This window comes from Mirounga leonina, unplaced genomic scaffold, assembly GCF_011800145.1.
Source record: "Mirounga leonina isolate KUSES-001 unplaced genomic scaffold, KU_Mleo_1.0 Mir_166, whole genome shotgun sequence".
Lineage (NCBI taxonomy): Eukaryota > Metazoa > Chordata > Mammalia > Carnivora > Phocidae > Mirounga > Mirounga leonina.
This window is the reverse complement of record NW_023270418.1, coordinates 7,580,430-7,598,267: the sequence shown is the minus strand read 5'-3', so window position 1 is coordinate 7,598,267 and position 17,838 is coordinate 7,580,430. Positions and strand designations below refer to the sequence as shown.

The 17,838-nt window shown below is 41.4% G+C and overlaps 1 protein-coding gene across 1 annotated transcript in view; it reads left to right on the top strand.

The window, feature by feature from the left end:
- The first annotated feature begins 3,342 nt into the window (after window positions 1-3,342).
- The window catches only part of BDNF (brain derived neurotrophic factor), a 40,084-nt gene continuing 25,588 nt past the window's right edge, over window positions 3,343-17,838 (top strand). Inside the window, exon 1 of the mRNA XM_035012477.1 lies at window positions 3,343-3,655. The gene's annotated coding sequence lies outside the window, so the exon portion shown is untranslated. The remainder of the gene's footprint in view (window positions 3,656-17,838) is intronic.

Here is a 17,838-nt window from a genome sequence, read left to right as displayed (position 1 = left end):
TTTTCCTGCTGTGACTCCTTTCTTTTTTTTGTTTGCCACTAATGGCCATACTTGGTTCCATAATTCCTGTAACAGGTGTTGGCCAATTTGGGCATTTGATTGTGGCATAGAAGCTATTCTTGAGGTTCACAAAAAGCTTACAGAGAAGAAATACACCCCATATTAAAGTACCATCTAATAAACAGGAATATTATTTCTCTTTTAAGATTTTTCTCAGGACAGACCTTACTCAATAATTTGTAGGATTAGAAGTGACACAGTTCAGTGCTGGATTGGGCCTTTGAAATCATGCAGCATGACTTTGAAAATACCTTTGCCACTCTGCGAAGCAGTAGAGTTTTCTGTTTACTGATTATTTTCCCTATGCTAATTACGAAGATTTTCAGCAGTTTTAGTCAATTCATTTGATTCTAGACAACTTTTTTTTTTTTTTGCAAGGAGGATTGAAGGCAGGAGTAACTAGGAAACAAATAAATATAATTAAACATAAAATGCTTATAATGATAGAATTGACCTCACCAATTAAAATTATTAATAGAAAAAAATATGTCAATGTCAAATCTGAGTCTACTGCCTCTGTTCCCACTTGGGTAATGAGGCTTAGTTTATGTTTCTTGACAAGAATAGATGAGAATTCACATTTCTTCCTGACCTTTGTCCTTCTAGAACATTGGGTTAGAATCGAATTAGCCCATAACCAAAAATAAAGATTTTAACTAATTCAAAATTAATTTTTAAGCCCCCCAAAAGTGAAATATGGAGCATTTTCTTTTCAAGCAGTCAAGTTTTTCCTCCTTTGGGTGATTGAGAAAATGTTCAGATCATGAATTTGGGAACTTTGTTCTTAACCTATCAATCATGTGAGAGACTAATCTTTAAGGAGAATCAGAAATGTTTGCTCTATATTCTCAGCATCACCCTTGATCATAATAGGAAAATAATTTTGTAAAAAGTTTGATCTTAGACTTCTAGCACTATCTCCATATGCTACCTGAACTAAACAAATAAAAAAATTATTCAGAGTTCCGTGCAACACACCAGTACAACTTAGTTTATCTTAGCTTCATTGTTTTTGAATGTAAGATGTACTTTTAAGAAAAATAAAGTATTTTAAGTCTGATCTTTTACTGTTTTGGTAACACTGTAATCACAAATCAGAAAGTTTTAAAATGCTCAGAAATGTCAAGAGGTCTGATTCATCAAAGGGTTTATCTGAATTGACATTTGTTCTTCTTTTATTTCTAAATATTCCTGCCATTTCTGACTCCTCTGTCTTTTCCTCAGTAAAACTTCACCACACACTGGAAAGTAGAGATACAAACATTTATTTGTATAACGTCAAGGGAGAGTAGGGATAAGAAGATTGGCCGTAGACACAATCAGAGTCTCGGAAATGAGAACACTTTTCCTTCCACAAAAATGCTGATGTGGCAATGTGGATTTAGCCCGTAGAAGATCTGCCATAACTTCTAACTGAGCGGCACCGAGAATGCTAAGATTCTTGACTCTCACTTGGTAGGTATTTTTCCAAGGAAATAAATTACAATTGAGCTTAAGAACTTGAGGAAATAACTCATTTTCAAGCAAATTTAAAGTTGGAAAATAAGCATGGGTTTGAAGTTAGCATAAAGTTATTTTAAAAAGTTTAGGTAGGGCTCCTCTAGTACTTTATATAGTACAAGGTTTGTGTGTGTATATGTGTGTGTGTGTTTAATTTATAAATCTAGTCTCTTAAATTGTTTTGCAGTATTAAAAGAAATTGTGTCTGCATTCAGCCTACAGCCCTGGGAATCAATACAGAGTTTCTCTGAGGTGGCCAAGCCCAGCTTCATGCCCACTGTCCTTTATTGCTTCTGGCTAGCCTGCAGATTTCACATGCATTAAATATCCCACAGTAAACCTCATCATCTGTGCTGTAAGGTAGTTTGTATTGGTCATGTGTCCTGTCATGCTGATAGAAGTGCAAAGCTAAATGTCTGACACGCTAAGAATATGCATGTTTTTGAGCAATTTGACTACTCAGTCCACCAATTTGGGAAATCCTTCTGATAACACTTCCAAGGTACAGATAGCTTTGTTTATTTTGAGGTGGGGGGAGGCACGGATATTTCTAGCTGGAGTTCCTGAGTTCATTGAAGTCTCCTCTCTGGCATTTAGCTGTGTGAATTTGGGCAAATTATTTCATGGCATTGACCCTCAGGTTCTTCATTTATAAAATAATAATAGTTTCTGTCACTAGTCTTTAGAAGCTCTAAAGCAGCTAATACAAGTGAACTCATTTTATTAACTGTAAACCCTTAGATATAATATTATTATATACTCAGTTCAACAGCACATTCTTGATAACCACAAGAGGGTCCAGGAAAGGAAACTGTTTATAAATCTTTCCCTTTCCCCAAATTAATGTTGGAGTGTTTAGGGAAATTCTTACCGCAATGAGTCTTAGCAATTATTAGGTCAAACCCCTTTGAGATTAGAGAAAAATGCACATACACATAAAACTGGCCTACCAAATTGGGGGAGGATGGGCGATTCCTCTGACACCCATTTATTCATTCCTTAAGGAAGTGTTTCTCAGAGCGTGACCTCAGATTTTCTGCATCCGAATTGCCTGGGATGCTTGTTAAAATGTTAATTCCTAGACCCGGCCCCACCCCTACTAAATCACGAATTCAGGAGGAGAAATCTGCGTTTTAGCAGGCACCCAGATGACTTGTATGCTCGCGGGAGGTCCAAGGACTACAAATTAAGTACTGCCGTCCTGTTCCTTATTCTATATTTTAAGGTCTTTCCCAGTAGCCTACGAATCGGTTGGACAATTGGGAAGAAAATTCAACTTCAAAACAGGAACCTAGGTAGACGGTTGACAGTGTTCGTCCAATGGCAAATTGAAAATAGTCCTCTGGACCCTAGCCACTTAAGTTCTCTCCGAGGATCTTGGCTACCTGCACCCTAAAGACTGCTCTTCGCTGAGTGGGGGAGGGGCGCGAGGGTAGGATTAACTGAGCCAACTGCTTCTTCCCCCCACCCCCCATCCCACAGGTAAGAACAGAAGGCTCTTTATCTTTGCTGCCCAGGTTCATTATTAAAAGGATTGGTTTATGTGTGTAAGTTTGCTAGGGAGAGAAGTGAAAACATCTGCAAAACCATGCAATGCCCTGGAACGGAACTCTTCTAATAAAAGATGTATCATTTTAAATGCGCTGAATTTTGATTCTGGTAATTCGTGCACTAGAGTGTCTATTTCGAGGCAGCGGAGGTATCATATGACACCGCACGTCAAGGCACCGTGGAGCCCTCTCGTGGACTCCCACCCACTTTCCCATTCACCGCGGAGAGGGCTGCTCGCGCTGCCGCTCCCCCTGGCGAGCTAGCATGAAATCTCCCTGCCCCTGCCGAGATCAAATGGAGCTCCTCGCTCAGGGGGTGCGAGTATTACCTCCGCCATGCAATTTCCACTATCAATAATTTAACTTCTTTGCTGCAGAACAGAAGGCGTACATACCGGGCACCAAAGACTCGCACCCCCCACTTCTTTTTAACCAAAGGGAACGTGAAAAAAAAATAATAATAATAGAGTCTGGGAGTTTTGGGGCCGAAGTCTTCCCCAGAGCAGCTGCCTTGATGTTTACTTTGACAAGTAGTGACTGAAAAGGTGGGTTTCTTTTCTTTCTCTCTCTTTCCGTTTTTCTCTGGTCTGCTAGAAAGCGTTTGGCTTTAGTGAGGTCTGTCATTACTGGCTGGAGCAAGTAACTTGATGTAACGTTATCTGGGGGCATTCATTAATAAAAAATGCCTTTATTATCTTGATTGAATTCCTATTAGGCAAACTCTGGAGAGGTCAGTGCACGAACTCTGTTTAAGCCGACGTGTTTAAGGCAGCGGAGTAAACCTATAGCCCCCATGCTCCGTGCGATTTCATTGTGTGCTCGCGTTTGCAGCTCCGTCGTGCGGGAAGGTGCGGGAAGGTGTGTCTCCTGGCCCGGGAAATGCACGCCCTCTCCCGCAGAACTTGGGTGCTGGGATAGGGCGGAGGGAGTTGCAAGGGAGGGGAGCAAGACCCCGGGGACGCTCGATTCGCACCAGCTCCTTCCCGCCCCAGCGCGCACAGCCTGGGTTTCCGCGAAGGGCGCGGATGCGGGGTTTCCCCGGGCGGGGGTAGGTCGCTCCTCGAAGCAGCGGGCGCGGCGCGTACGTCCTGCCCCGGAACCCCGGGAGGGCGCGGGGCTTGCGGGGACACGTCGCGGGGTCCCAAGGACAGGCGGAGGCGGGTGCACGGACCCGGGGAGCCCCGGGAGCCCCAGGGGCTGAGCCAGAGCGAGGAAAAGGCGCGGCGTTCCCTTTAAGCGGCCGCCCCGCACGGGTATCGGTGGCGCGGGCGAGCCGGGGGAGGGGGGCGGGGGGCGGCGCCGTTTGACCAATCGAAGCTCAACCGAAGAGCTAAATAATGTCTGACCGGAGCTCGAGGCGCAGGCTGGAGCTCCCGGTCACCGCCGCCGCCGCGCCCGGGCGCACCCGCCCGCTCGCTGTCCCGCGCCCCCCGTCGCGCCGCGGGCTCCCGGGCGGGGCTGAGAAGCCGGCCCGGCGCGCCCCCCGCCTCCTCCTTGGGAAGCTTTGATGAGACACTTGAACTGCAGTTGCCACCGCTGTTGTGGGGCCGGCGGCCAGCGGCTCCGCGACGGGGATCCGGGCTGGGCTCAGGGGCCAGGAGCGAGATAACGATGTGACTCCTCCGCCGGGGACCCGTGAGCTTTGTGTGGACTCCGAGGTAGGCGAGTAGCGGGCGTGGGGCTTGGCGCGGGAGCCGCCCGTCCGCGGGGGAAAGTTGGCTGGGGGTGCCCGAAGTTGTGGGAAGAGGTTGGAACTCCTTTCCTCCCCTCCAGGAAAAGGGGGACTTGGAGTTGCTCCGGCGGAGCTTTCTCCTCGGCGTCCCCCGGCCCAGAGGGCAGCCAGGACCCCCCGAGGGAGAGGGACCCCGGGCAGCCCTGAAGTGGGGGAGAAAAAGCCTAGAGGAGACGCGGAGCTGCGTAGCAGGAGCGGAGACGGCGCCCCGGGGATCCCCCGAAACCCTCCCCTAGCACAGCCGGGGTCGTGAGAGATTTAGGGCGCCAGCTGTCGGGGCCCTGACTGCGGTGACTGTGTCGGAGCTGGGATATGTATCTTTCCTATGGGCTGGCGGTCCCCGCGCAGATTTTGGGGGGGTCCCTTGCTCCCTCAGCCCACACCACCGCCCCCGGGGCTCCAGCCAGGCTGCACACGGTCACCTGCGCCTCGGGATTTGAGACCAAAGCGGACTTACACAGGTCCAGTGCCAGTATATCTCGGAAAACTTGAGACACTCCTGCAGCTCGGACCTGAAAGGGGCTGCGGGACTCCGGGGCTGGCTGCGCCCACACTTAACCCCATCTCGCGGCCTTCCCTTGGAGCACCTTCCAGGGAATTACAAGTTTTGACTTTCGGGAGCAGGATGGGGTGTCGACTCGGGTGGGTCTCTGGGGATGCAAAGCCGGGAAGAAGGAATGGGTGAGCTGCGCCTGGAAAGAAATTGCTGAGGGTTTGGGGGCTTTATGCCCGACGGGCTGAGAAGGGAAATTGCAGACTGGGGGCACCCCCAGGAGAGAAAAGTCTTGGGGTCGCTGGAGTGAATTGGATTCGCGGTCGGAGGATGCTGTGTTTCTGTGTTGGGGGTGGAGCGGGGTGGAGCGGGGTGGAGGGACTGGGCTTGGGGGGCGAGGAGGAGGGGGCAGGGAGCTTGGTGCTAGGGAAGGTAGAGGGTGCCCTCTGCCGGCCAAGCTACCCAGAGCAGCTGCTGGGGGCCGGGAGGCTGGGGGTGGGGAAGTGGTAAGGGATGACTTTCCGGGATCCCTTCGGGAGCTGGTAGGAGGGACTTGTTGAATGATGCTGCCGACTCCCGACTCGGATGTATTTGACCCGTGCTCTTCTTTGGCTCCAAAGCAAAAAGTTTTCCTCGTGCTGGGGGAGTTATGACGGACTACAGTTGGTGGTGTTAGGGCTCCCTGGATCTTATTTCTGGGTTCTCCAGGTATCTTATAGTTACCCCTCACAATGTCAGTAGTAGCCAGTGAACATTTTTTGACAAGAATGCAGGAATGTTCTTGGCCAGAAGCAAAGAAAATCATATTTCTGAATGTTTATTAATTCTCCTAGTACAGTAATCTTTTTAAAGCAAACCAATGTCTAATTGGGAACGTTGTTGTTGTTTTTAAACTGCATATAAAACGTGTTACGCTATTAAATAAGATCTTCAAACTGGCTCTACTTCTTGGAAAATACCCCTTCTCTATTCTTATCCAAAAGTTTATTTCTGTATGTGTTTATTATAAGGTCAAAAGCTATTTTGGTCTTAAAATTATATACTTTTTAAAAATATTTTTATTTATTGAGGTATAATTACAGATTTATTTCGTCTAAGTGTGGGAACCCTCAATGTTTACTTCCTGCAAAACATCATTTTTAACTTGAAGTTTCTGAGATTATGGCACATACTGCTCCATGTTGTTGCACGTAATAGATCACATCACACATTGCACATAGAGATTGCCAATTCTTGGCCCTGGGACCAGCACCCCTTTAAAACACTCACTAACTCCTGTTCCCTGATTTTGCAAACACCTTGCTTAAGATTTTTCTTTTATGAGTTTACCTCTGGGCTAGCAGCAGAGGTAAGAGAAAGGAAAGAGACACTTGTTGAAATGTAACCATAACTTTTACTGGAATTTAAAACATGTTGGTCATCATTACTGGAATTCCAGGGCCATAAAATCGTTGTCTTTTTTTTTTCTACATTATTTTGCAAAATGTGATAAATGTTGGTAAATACAGACTGGTAGTAAGTATTTTGATAGAATTGTTATGTAGGGAGGGCTATTTTAAGTTATTACAGAACGTATTCTATTTATAAATGATATAAGCAGAAAGAAATGATTTCCAGATAAACAAGACGTACGTACATGTTTTGAAGCATTAGAACATTGCATACACACTTAGACATCACATTTTTTTTAAAGCAAAATAACAGAGTAATTTTTCACATACCTTTGGAGCCATTCATAGCCCATTCAGAACTGAATTAGTAACTGGAAATCATGTTTATTTTAAGGTGATATTTAAGGTCATTTAAGGTATAAAGTAGGTCAACATTTAAGTATCCACAGAATAAAGCATTAAGGAAATCTGTTTTAGGATGTCTTCTCAGTAAGTGTAACTTTTACTTTCGAACAAGAGGAACTGGGTAAAGGATCATTTGCCTAAAAAGCAAATGATTCATTTGTACTAAGTGAATTAATTGTCTAAAGCTCATAATGGCCAAAGTGGGGTGGGGAGGTGCTGGAATATTGCTGGCTCATTGTGATTTACCAGGAGGGGGAAATCCTGTAAATGCAAATTTCTAAAATCCTGGCTTAAAGTCCTTTGGTTTCCTGTTTAATAGGGGCACCATTAGAATATAAGCTATTCCCTTCTTCCTGGAATCTTAACTTTTCAGTAGTCAAATGCAGATGATTGATAATCTCATTTTTTTCAAACATAAATAGCTCTGGTTTGTAGTTGAGCACACACAGCAAGCTGGGCACGTCCAACGTCCACCTGATAATAGCAAAGAGCTCTGTTACATGTTTTTACGTTTGTGTTTAAACCGTTCTGTAAATATCTCCCCCCACCCCCCACTTCAGACGCACGGAGTACACAGAGCTCTATATTCTATATCCAGTTAGTGAACTTGTGGAATGTAACAGCCAGCAGCTTTGGGTCTCAATTACGGACTTACTCTTCTACTAAACTTCAAGAATATTGAAGATACACAATGGAAAGGTCATATGCACGCAGTTCATTAACATTTTAAGATCTAGGAAGTTAGTCCCAGAGTAGAGAGAATAATTCTCGATTTCGTGAATGAAAACAGAGAGCATGGAAATTGTATGATAGCTAAACTCTGAAGATCTTTTAAAATGAAAGGCACTCCCATTTTGATGTCTATAATAGCGAATTTATTTTAATGGTTGAAACATAATTTTCAACTCCCTGTATGGAAGATTGCAATTTGTGTGAGGGGGCCAGCTCAGCCAAATGCGAGTGAATATGTCCCTTTAATTGGGTAATTGCTAACTTTTCTCAACTTGTTTTCAAACGATTGTTATGGAGCACTCAGTTTCCACTAATTGCAAAATTGCTGCTTAATTGAAGGACTCTCAGCCATCTAGAGCAGCCATTCATCCACTGGCAGGCTCTGTAATCTCAAACTGTGAATTGCATTTTAAAAAGGAATGGAGCAGAGAATTCAGGGGAATTTTAGGTTTAAATGCTGGATGTTCAGTGGAGGAAGAAATCATTTGAACAAGAATCACATTAAGTTGCGTTGTGATAAATTTTCTTTACTAGGATGAATAACATACCCAGATGGGCTTCAAAAGTGAATGAGCAAACTTATTGGTTACCCTCTGCATCCATTTACTCTGTTCAGCATGGAGTAATGTTAAGCAATAAATGATGTTGGCAAATGAAATCCGTATGTCATTTGTATATGGGATTTAACCCTAGACACAGAAAAAAGCTTTGGTATTTTTAAGCTCAGGCATGTGTGTTCTCAGAGTCCCCTTAAATTTCCACCGAAGGCATAGAATTGTTTAGTCCTAAATAATTTTATACTTAAACACATCTCTGGCTTTCCAGAACACTTAGACTAAAGCGTTAGAATAAGTCATGGACCCAGTTATTAAATATATGGAATCATTCTTGATGGCAGACATGAAACAATGAAGCTCACTAATATATTGATTTTGAAAAACTTTTGGGGGGTAAGGGAGTGGTAAATGGGTGTGTTCCCTAAGTGGAACAGAAAGGTATTCTGTTTCTGTAGAAAAACGCGAGAATGTGGTCAGATAAGTATGGAAGCTTTCATTTAACTGCAGATACTCAAATTCAAGTTCAGACTCTGGGACACTTAGGTTCTTGGTGAAACAAATCTGACCGGATATGCTGGATGCTAAGAAGTGGTTCATTGCCTTGATTCTCATTTGCACATGGTCTGAAGCTTGAGGATGGGTTCCTTTAAATGAATTGGGGGAGGGCCGGGGGCGGGACCAGGAGAGTGACAAGGGGGAAGCAGAGTAAATTTACAAGCTTCAGTGACAGCGATAATATAGCAGAAGTTTATTTCCAAAGATCCCAGAGAGTAAAGAACATTATGCAGTTTTCCCTAAAGGTTCACTTGAAAGAACTTTTCACTGGTTGTCATGGTAGTAATGTCCTGATTTTGAAAGCTCCCAGAACTTAGTAGCTCTTAAATGTGCTTTCATCTTGATTCCTTTGGTCTGACTGAAGCTTTATGACCACCTTCTGTGTTTTTGACATGCCTCTGCATACTTAGAGGGAGGTGGGTGGGCAAAGGAAGATGCCTTAATTCTAAGACAATATAATTAGGAAATGTAAAATTATGTGGTAAGAAATCACTTAACTTCAAACTGGCTTATTAAAATAAAACTAGAAGACAGCCTGTCATTTAATTACAACGAGTGTGTGTAAAATTAAGATTTATACAATGGAAATTCAAAAAAAAAAAAGCGGCATTTTCAAGAAATGTAAGCAACTCATCAAAAGTTGAAGTAATAGTGCCACCTAGAGAACAAAATCACCAGCTTTACCAAGCCAAATGGTTCATTTGCCATATGAGCCCTTTCTTTTCAGGCTATACTTTTAAGGCTACAGTTACTAGGATTTGCTTGCTACCCTATTCAGATTTGGTGAGTGTGGGGGCGGGAGGGCGTAGAGGTTTGTTTATGCCTTTGGGATTGTAGATGAGATTTTAAAACTGGCAGATCCTCAACTCACTGCATACACTAAGTCATTTTAGCATTTTAATATAGTAGCCAAATGTAGATTAGCCTGCCAGGAATAAAGGCTGGCTTTCTTTCTTTTTTTTTTTTTTAACATTTATTATTTTCAGTAATATGTATTGAAGCATTGAGTACAAAGGTTCTGATTTTATTCACTCGTTACAGGCAATTCATTACACTTTCTGAGATACAATAACACCAAATAAATTGAGTAGAGAGACCTGAAGAATGTCTTTGATCTGAGATCCAATTTTAACTTTAATGATTTGAGGAGAATTAAGAATAAAATATAGAGTCATATATGTAGCAAGACTTTAAACACCAAAAAAGTAAGAGGGGAAAAATAGACAAGGAGAAGGAAATTATAAGAGCTGCCTCAGCCTTAGAATAGATAAAGATAGACATCTGAGCCAGCACCAAAAGATAGTAGTGGAGCCAGGAACCAATAATTGCAAATTAGCTTAAAATTCTTTGATGACAAAAATCTGTGTTTAACTCGTTTTTGCATGCTCCCACAATAGCATCCAAAACGGTGCTGGTAGCAGAGGAGGCACTTGGACAAATACTGTTGAATGGACAAGTAGATTGATTAATAGTTGCTTCAGAGTCTGACTAGCAATGTAGACAATGAAGAAATCTCATTATTGCAGAAAAATGCTTGTTTTGCTGGCACAGGAGCAGAAGTTGGAAGAAAGTGTAGTGCTACCGGTTATTGATGTCCTTTAGTTGGCTTAGTTCTGAAATTTCTTATGCACCATTCTTTTATAAAGTTAATCATGTTTGGAACATAGGAAGGTTAGAGTTGATGGACGCAGTAGCAGCTGTGAACTTACTGGTGGATTTTCGTTTAAAATGTTTTCAAAGTTTTGGATGTCAGTTATTGTGCTTCAGGGAATGGAAAACTGTGTGTGTGTGTATTTTTTAACAGTATATGTTAAGTTAGTGCCAGTTTTTTCCAGTAAGCAGATCAACAAAGAAAGTCATTATATTGTCTGTATTTTGTGTCATGCATGGGAACAATCAGGTGTGGAAAACTTTCAGGAAAAAAATACTAAAAAACGAGAGACAGAGAGAAGGAGGAAAAAGGAAACTCACTGAGTACAATTTTTGCCACATGAGATTGAATCTAATCAGTCTTGGGTTTGGAGTGGCTAGCATCAGCTTTGACTGCATTTTCTGTTCTTTCTGCCTTCCTGTGTTTTTGAAAACTGAAACTATGCCCACATTGAAACAAGTTTCTCTGTCTTCTCACATGTTTGTTTATTTCTTGAATTATGGGGAGTGTTTTTAAACACAGATAAATTTCTTTTACATCATACAGAATCTGAAGGTCAAGCAGTTTGCTTCAGGCCGCTGGAAGGGATGCTGGGCCGAGTCCCAGGCCTCACTCCTAGACCAAACTGTCAAAGGTGCTGGCTTACGTACGTGACACTGGGAAAGTACATCCAGCATTAACATGTTGGCTGATAATATATCTAAAGGCACAGATGATATGGTTATCATATTGAAACCTAAAGCCAGGGGGTGCCTGGGTGGCTCAGATGGTTAAGCGTCTGCCTTCGGCTCGGGTCATGATCCCAGGGTCCTGGGATCGAGCCCCACATCGGACTCCCTGCTCAGCGGGGAGCTACCTCTCCCTCTCCTCCCAACTCCTGCTCTCTCTCACTATCTCTGTCTCTCTCAAATAAATAAAATAAAATCTTAAAAAAAAGAAAGAAAGAAAGAAACCTAAAGCCAGGAGACATTCTGTTGAATCATAGAATCTGGATCATTTACATTTACTTAGATGTAAAATAGTATGATTCAGTTAAAATCAATTGTATAAATGCAGGAGAGAGTAGGGAGTTGGGAAAAAGTTTGGGGGGATGACTTACCAGACTATAGAAAGGAAACCTAGATGTTTTAAATCATCACAGGACCAGTGTGAGCCAGTGGTGTGACTACGGGCGGTGAACGTAGCTCCTGCAATTTTGGTCTGCACTAGGAGAAGCGTAACACTCAAATGGGGAAGCTGATAATTCTCCTTCACTTTTTAGAGAGACTATATATAGGATATTATCTTCAAGGAACTGAAATTGCTCTCATCTGTTGAGATCATGGTGACACAGATACACAGGGCATTTGAAATCATTGCATGTGAGGAATGGTTGAGGGAATTTGGAATGGGTGGCTGGGGATGGAAAAACTTAGGCCCGAATGGCAAATGGTTTTTTGTCTCTCTAGCAACTCCCATCACATGATTCTGGCTACATGGAATGCTGGCTTAAGAAGAATTCTGAAGCTGTCCAGGCTCAAAAGAGAAAGAATGTTCTGACTACTAATGCCCACCATGGCTGAGGGGTTTGCGGCAGCATGTGTGATCATGTTTTTGACATCCTTATTTACAGGGCAGTCTTCACATGTGGAGGAGGGAGTAGGTTTGTTTTGTGTCACCCCAGAGAGCAGATCTAGGACCAGTGATATAAATGTAGGTAACTGTACATAGTGTCTAGAAGTATTTTAAGTTCCATTTAATTTTAGCAAATATTGAATGCTTACTGCATACAAAACACTTCATGGGGGGGTGGATTTATAATCTAACAAAAAAAGAGACCTTCTTAGGATATGGTCCATTCCTGTTATAGATGTTTAAGCAGAGGTTGCAAACTGTTTAGAAAGGATGCATGCTAATGTGGGAGGTTGGAGTTAGGTATATGGGATCTGAAGTACCTTTGTACTCCTAAGTTTTTCATATACATTGATCATATCATAAAGTGTACTCCCTATTTTTAGTTAACATACAATCCTAATAATAACAATTACGTATCTTTGTTTTCTAATCCTCTACCTTTGCAGCTTTGTGAATTGAGTATCAGAAATGCTTCCCATTTTTTTTTGCAAAAAACTTTACTTTTTCCATACTTTCATATGGATTCCCAAAAGTAGTTTTTTTTTCCTTTGGATCAGACTAAGCAGAATGTTTCTAAAAAGAGGCCTGATCACATTCAGATGCCCAAATTGCTTAAGAAATTAACTTTTGACATTAGATTTTCTAGAGAGTTCAGCGGCTGAACTAAAAAAAACCTTCTCAACATTCACCTTCCCCTTCTGGGAACCATGAGATCTTGAGATATGACAGTTTGTTCCAGAGTTTCTCTTTTTAAATATAAAATGTCAAAGAAATGGACCCCTTCCCCAACTCATCAGGTTTCAACATAAATTTCTTTTTTATAACTTATTTTGCTCTTGGGTAGAATAGTTGGAAATTAACATGGATGTATTATCAAAATGCAAGTCTAGACTATGGGGTGCACAACCCACTCCAGTACTCATGAATATTTATTCTTTACGATTGATCACTCAGACTGCTTTCAAGTATTCATATTGTCAGTATATCAAACAGTTTACTTTTTTTTTTTAAAGATTTTATTTATTTATTTGACAGAGACAGCAAGAGAGGGAACACAAGCAGGGGGAGTGGGAGAGGGAGAAGCAGGCTTCCCGCTGAGTGGGAGCCCGATGCGGGGCTCCATCCCAGGACCCTGGGATCATGACCTGAGCTGAAAGCAGACGCTCAACGACTGAGCCATCCAGGCGCCCCTCAAACAGTTTACTATTTACATCCCCTTTAGAACATCACATATTTTATGGTTTATGTTTTCTCCTGTTTCAAAGCTTTTCTTTTAAAAAAGTAAAAGTGTTATACACCGGGGATGATTATTTTACTCATTAATGCACCAAGCATTAATTGAGTGCCCAGGGGGTGCCAGGCACTGGGCTACATGGGGTTTCTTTTCCCTGTATCGATCCATCCATCTTTAGGTGCTACCTGTTAGGGAACTCCACTGATTTTTCCAAGGCTTCCATTACCTTTTCATATACTCACTTCAAAAGAGGCTTGGTCTTTAGAAGAAAAAAATGTGTTGAGCAAATTCTCTGACTTCCTATCCATACTGTATTTTCAGTGATGGTCTATAACATTTTAAAAATAACTTATTTCTCTTTTAAGAGTTGATCTTTCTTATACCTTGATTTTCAGGTGTCATTTTGTATTCAGATAAAGACAAAAATGCTTGTTAGAATTTTGTCTTAAACATTTTGCTGCTAGAAGACATTTCATGAGGAGCTCTTTGTACTGGATGCTGGTAGAAGCCACAGTAGAACTTCTGAACCAGAGATGCTGGTTCATATCCACTGACATGATGATGGATTTTTTTTCCTTACATACGAGGACATGTTTGGGCCTCTTAGTATTCAGGAATGTGTCTTTCATTTGACAGTGTTTATAAATGCTGTATGTATATAAATTTAAATTGTGAGGATGCTTCCATTTCCTGGAAGCTGCTTTCATGATTATGCTGAGTAAGGAAAAGATGGAAAAATCAGTTTAGTGAATACTATCTTGCCTTTAAAGATTAGTCAGTAACATGTTTAAATTTAGTAATGTATGCCTTTAGAGTTTACTAAAAACCTCTTTTTAATCCATAGGATCTCCTTTCATGGTGAAGTCAGGAGGTGTTTTTGCTCAAACGTGTGGTAGAACTAAGAATCCATATGTGATGTTCATGGGTCATGTAAATATGCCAATATAATAACTACGAGCAGTTTGGCACCATCAACTCAGAAAGGAATGTTTAACCTCTTGATATATAACAAGGAAGCAAATTTTCACGTAGTTCTGTGAATTTCAGAAAAATCAGGAAGTTGATCAAGAAGGGGTAATAGGTCCCACTTTCCTTCTCCTACACCGTACTTGCCGCCATGTTCCCAGCCTTCGTTTACACTCCTGAGCAGGGCAGCTAGAATAAGCAGTGAATAAATAGTGTCAGAGAACACTCTATGCTTTGCGTTTTGAGACAAACTCAGAGAGATAGACACATGTCCACTAACCTCAAAACTAGTGGTATGAATATAAATAAATAAGTAAATTGTAGGGCTGGTTTTTTTTTCCCTCTAACAAAATCATATATGGAACCTGAGTATGTAAAACAAGAATAAGCAGTGCTGTTCTAGTCAAACTACAGGTGGGAACATCAGTGTCCTGCCCCTTTGGCCTTGATCAGTTTTGTCACGTGCAAGAGGCCCCTTGACACCCTGCTCTGCAAAACCCAGATGGAAAACTATTTTTCTAGATAAAAGTCAACAAGTACAAATCCCAGAGTCCTAAATCTTCCTTCCTTTTTCATGAAAATGACTGTGTTCCTGCCCATTCCTTGGCCGTTCTCTTGCATTGAGAGTTGTGTTCATCTGCTTGTTCAGAGTATTCACAAATGGAACTTGATAAAGGAGATAGTTCTACATGAAATTTTCCCCATTGCATAGTTTTTAGAAATAATCATGATGAAGTCCCAGTACATTTTTGCCCTTGCTTCCCTTGCCTTTGGCGATGTTTCTAGGAAGAAGTTGCTGTGGCTGAGGTTGAAGAGGTTGCTGCCTGTGTTCTCCTTTAGGATTTTGATGGACTCCTGTCTCACATTTAGGTCTTTCAACCATTTGGAGTCTATTTTTGTGTGTGGTGTAAGGAAATGGTCCAGTTTCAATCTTCTGCATGTGGCTATCCAATTTTCCCAACACCATTTGTTGAAGAGACTGTCTTCTTTCCATTGGACATTCTTTCCTGCTTTGTCAAAGATTAATTGACCATAGAGTTGAGGGTCCATTTCTGGGCTCTCTATTCTGTTCCATTGATCGGTGTCTGTTTTTATGCCAGTACCATACTGTCTTGATGTTGACAGCTTTGTAATAGAGCTGGAAGTCCGGAATTATGATGCCGCCAGCTTTGCTTTTCTTTTTCAGCATTCCTCTGGCTATTCGGGGTCTTTTCTGATTCCATACAAATTTTAGGATTATTTGTTCCATTTCTTTGAAAAAAGTGGATGGTATTTTGATAGAGATTGCATTGAATGTGTAGATTGCTCTAGGTAGCATTGACATCTTCACAATATTTGTTCTTCCAATCCATGAGCATGGAACGTTTTTCCATTTCTTTGTGTCTTCCTCAATTTCTTTCATGAGTATTTTATAGTTTTCTGAGTACAGATTCTTTAGCTCTTTGGTTAGATTTATTCCTAGGTATCTTCTCATTTTGGGTGCAATTGTAAATGGGATTGACTCCTTAATTTCTCTTTCTTCTGTCTTGGTGGTGGTGTATAGGAATGCCACTGATTTCTGTGCACTGATTTTATATCCTGCCACTTTATTGGATTCCTGTATGAGTTCTAGCAGTTTTGGGGTGGAGTCTTTTGGGTTTTCCACATAAAGTATTATATCATCTGCAGAGTGAGAGTTTGACTTATTCTCTGCTGATTCGGATGCCTTTTATTTCTGTTTGTTGTCTGATTGCTGTGGCTAGGACTTCTCATACTATGTTGAATAGTAGTGGTGATAGTGGACATCCCTGCCACATTCCTGACCTTAGGGGGAAAGCTCTTAGTTTTTCCCCATTGAGAATGATATTCCCTGTGGGTTTTTCATAGATGGCTTTTATGATATTGAGGTATGTACCCTCTATCCCTATACTCTGAAGAGTTTTGATCAAGAAAGGATGCTGTACTTTGTCAAATGCTTTTTCTGCATCTATTGAGAGGATCATATGGTTCTTGTCTTTCTTTTATTAATGTATTGTATCACATTGATTGATTTGCGGATGTTGAACCAGCCTTGCAGCCCAAGGATAAATCCCACTTGGTTGTGGTGAATAATCCTTTTAATGTACTGTTGGATCCTATTGGCTAGTGTTTTGGTGAGATTTTTTGCATCCATGTTCATCAAGGATATTGGTCTGTAATTCTCCTTTTTGATGGGGTCTTTGTCTGGTTTGAGGATCAAGTAATGGTGGCCTCATAAAACGAGTTTGGAAGTTTTCCTTCTATTTCTATTTTTTGGAACAGTTTCAAAAGAATAGGTATTAATTCTTTAAATGTTTGGTAGAATTCCCCTGGGAAGCCATCTGGCCCTAGACTCTTGTTTGTTGGGAGATTTTTGATGACTGCTTCAATTTCCTTAGTGGTTATAGGTCTGTTCAGGTTTTCTATTTCTTCCTGCTTCAGTTTTGGTAGTTGATACATCTCTAGGAATGCATCCATTTCTTCCAGATTATCTAATTTGCTGGCATATAGTTGCTCATAATATGTTCTTAAAATTGTTTGTATTTCTTTCGTGTTGGTTGTGATCTCTCCTCTTTCATTCATGATTTTACTTATTTGGGTCATTTCTCTTTTCTTTTTGATAAGTCTGGCCAGGGGTTTATCAATCTTGTTAATTCCTTCAAAGAACCAGCTCCTAGTTTTGTTGATCTGTTCTACTGTTCTTTTGGCTTCTATTTCATTGATTTCTGCTCTTATCTTTATTATTTCTCTTCTCCTGCTGGGTTTAGGCTTTATTTGCTGTTCTTTCTCCAGCTCCTTTACGTGTAGGGTTAGGTTGTGTATTTGAAACCATTCTTGTTTCTTGAGAAAGGCTTGTATTGCTATGTACTTTCCTCTTAGGACTGCTTTTGCTGTATCCCAAAGATTTTGAACAGTTGTGTTTTCATTTTCATTGGTTTCCATGAATTTTTTAAATTCTTCTTTAATTTCCTGGTTGACCCATTCATTCTTTAGTAGGATGCTCTTTAGCCTCCATGTATTTGAGTTCTTTCTGACTTTCCTCTTGTGATTGAGTTCTAGTTTCAAAGCATTGTAGTCTGAAAATATGCAGGGAATGATCCAGTCAATGAAACCAAAAGACAACCGACAGAATGGGAGAAGATATTTGCAAATGACATATCAGATAAAGGGCTAGTATCCAAAATCTATAAAGAACTTACCAAACTCAACACCCAAAGAACTAATGATCCAATCAAGAAATGGGCAGAAGACATGAACAGACATTTTTCCAAAGAAGACATCCAAATGGCCAACAGACACATGAAAAAGTGCTCAACATCACTCGGCATCAGGGAAATCCAAATCAAAACGTCAATGAGATACTACCTCACACCAGTCAGAATGGCTAAAATTAACAAGTC